Here is a 3557-nt window from a genome sequence, read left to right on the forward strand (position 1 = left end):
AGAAAATTTGCACAATTTTCTTATTTCAATTCAAGCTAGGCCGAAAAGCTACTGAGACAGCTTGCGATATCAACGAAGTGTTTGGCTCAGAAACCACTACTGAACGCACAGCACAATGGTGGTTTAAGAAATTTTGTGGTGAGGACAAGAGTCTTGAAGACGATGAGCATAGAAGTCAATCATCAGATGTTGACATCGATCAATTAAGAAGAACCTTAGTCGAAGCCAATCTATGCACAACTGTTTGAGAACTTGCTTCTGAATTAGACTTAACGTATATGACGATTTCCAACCACTTGATAAAGATTGAAAAGACAAAAAAAAAATGATGAGTGCCTCATAAACACACTCATTTTGTGTTGGCAAAAGTGTGTTGTAATTTCGATCAAAAAATTTTTGTTTGAAGTGAGATATGTTCATCTAAATGTAAAAGTTAAAAACCGCAAGAACTTTGTCAACCTGGTGGAATATTGCAAAAGGAATTGTATTTTATATGACAATTAGGCAAGAAATAACTAAGGAAGATGTTTTTGTTACCTCCTTCCCCCTTAAAAATGTGTCGGCATCAACTGGCGCACCAAACCACACCAAATAGTTGTGAAGGGTCAAGGAGGATTGAAAGACCTAGGAGAGAAAACACTAACCAGACCTCCATTGAAAGAAGACTTGGACCTTTGGAAGGCTTAGTGCCACCCAAATTTTAGGAAAGGCCAATGGCCAGTTGCAGCAAGAAATCAATGGTAAATGGCAATTGCATTAATGCAAATTAATTTGCAAAAGTTATCGAAAGAGGTTAAGAGTACTGGAAATCTGGGGAGATTTGTCACTCAGACTCCAGGGAACATCACAGGTTGTTCTTGAGGAGAAATCTTTGATGATGGCCTGTGTGAAAACTTCTAGTGAGTCAAGAAATAGAATAAAAATAATAAAAAGAAAGGTGTGAATATGACCCTCTTAAAAATGGAAGAAAAAGTCTCAAAAAAAAAATAAAGTAAGTATGAGGATCGAACCCGAACCGTTGAGGCAAAGTTGTAAATTAAAGTGTGAAAAAAAAAAACGTGCGACGTTAACCATTGCCCCACCGCGAGATGCTAACAGAAACACGTTTGAATTTATTTAATTACTTGGATTTGGCAGGTGCCCGTTTTAATGAGTTAATGAGGTCAAGTTTGACTGCGGGATATCATTTACTGCTGAACGCTTTTTATTCCCCCCCAAGATGTTATAGGAAAAAGACTAACCCACATACGGCGAGCGACAAATGTTGAATATTTATCTTCCCGAAATCGAGCAAATTAAATAGACAGGCGAGCTTGGTTGTTAACTGTAAGATATTACGATTTATATGTGATATAAAAAGTTTTAAAAAGTTGTGAAGCGAGCGACCGCTTCTCTGAAAAAAGCCTTTTGTAGACACAGAAAAAGCGAACACACATACATACATACATACATTTTCGCTTTTATATTTATAGATTAAGTGATTGATTTTCTGCTACGAAACATACTATCAAGAATTGTAAATGTCAACTGAATTAACAGAATAAATTTTAAGATGTTCAACATGAACTTTGGAATATAGACTTTTATAATTGATTCATTATATTGTTCTGTAATTACATTGAGCTTCTTAAATAAGGATTGGTATATATTATAAGGAAATAAAATATATTTCCACAGAAATGTATATATATACATTATATTATATAAGTTAGGCTTCCTTCAGTCTTGACAGACTATGGATACCCACTGCATGTGAAATTTTTGTGGCAAGAATTGTGCAATCTCCAACCACACCTCTTCTGAGTCAGCATTGTTGAATACCAGTGGCAACTGGAGGTTCAGGACGACTGGAAACAATGCTGAGATAAGCATAAGTACATACAGCACCTAGAATTCCCAAATGGTCACCCATCTGGTACTAGCCAGGCTCAACGTTGCTTAACTTCGATGATCTGACAAGAACAGGTAATGTATGGCATAATCACGTTGACACACATGTCTCTATTATATATAATTAAAACATCAAAAAAAAAAAAACTAACGTAAGGCAAACGAACGATGTTAAATGTAAAAATTGTAAGGCAAACGAACGATGTTAAATGTAAAAATCGAAAAAACAAACAGAAAACAGAAAAACGAACTGATGCATGCGTAGAACCGGTCGTCGTTTTGAGAGGATGGTTCTGTTGACCCCCCCCCCAAGTAAATTGTCAATTTCGGAGTGAAAAAATTAACGTTTTTGGCCAATTTTTCGATATTTTTCAGGTGAAGGATGGAGCTTCAATATAACAAGTTTGTGAATTTTTGTTCTGTCTGTCGAAAGTTTTTAACGGACACACATACATACATACAAACAGTTTCGCTTTTATATATATAGATGGCTTGAATTAATTTTATATGTAATGGCTTGAATTAAAGTTTAAAATGCAAAAGTCAAGTATAATAGAAAATCGCAGAAAATAACAACTCTATATTTAAATAAGTAGAGATTTATGAAGAATCTGAATCGGTAATTGTATTGGAATCAGGAATTTAGCACGGAATCGGTAATTGTATTGGAATCGTCTCATCACTAATATGTATGCTCACTTTTATTATATGTACGAGTCAAAAATTTTGCATGCACACCATGAGTGAACCTTCATGTGAACAAAACAGTTCAAGCTGAGGAAGTTACTCGCTGTGTTTATTGACTTGATTTTGTTTTTACCCCCCCAAAAAACATATTGCCACTTGGCAATGTAAGATCTATTGTTATATTTAAAGTGATAAAAAATACAGCACGGCTTCATAGCTCATTGGTAAGATGCTAGATAGTGTTGTGAGTTTGATCCTTATTGACTGTTGATCCATGCTAATGATGGGTTAAACCTAGAAACATGTCTCCATAGATAAAATTTTATGCACATAAATACATTTTTTTTAAATATTTAATTAATAAAGATAATATTAATAATATATATATATATATATATATATATATATATATAATCTCCTATGACAATGAAGGTTTTTTTTTACAACCGTTATTTTTGTAGTGGTCATTACATATTAATGTTAAGTAATTATATTAAGAATGTTTATGTTAATGTAGTTTGCTTGAAGCATTGTTTAGTTTTTATATATAAGACTAGCCTGGGTGCCCGACATTGCCCGGGTGTTTGTAGGTGTGTGTTGGAAAAAAAAAAGTAGTAGCAGGCAGGCTCGAACCCGTGACGCGAAGGTAGTAAAAAAGTGAAAGAAAACCTGACGTCTTACCTCTACTCCATAATGCGACCGGAAGTTCGGAACGTTGAAATTAGTAAAGTCATTCCAACCAATAAGATGACTGCCCAGTTGAGGGTGAAGGAATTAATGTTTTTAGCTAATTTTTCGATATTTGTTGTCCGAAGGGTTGAGCTTCAAAGCGATACCGATCTCGTGAAAATCCGTCGGTTCTGTCAAAAGTTTTGGGTAGACATACATACATGCATATATTTAAACAGACAGGTGAGATTTATGTTTCGAGGTGTGTGTGCTCGGTGGGGGTGGGGGGTGTTAATCAAAACATAAGAATA

Source organism: Euprymna scolopes, chromosome 36 (assembly GCF_053919585.1).
Source record: "Euprymna scolopes isolate OS-2025 chromosome 36, ASM5391958v1, whole genome shotgun sequence".
NCBI classification, from domain to species: domain Eukaryota; kingdom Metazoa; phylum Mollusca; class Cephalopoda; order Sepiida; family Sepiolidae; genus Euprymna; species Euprymna scolopes.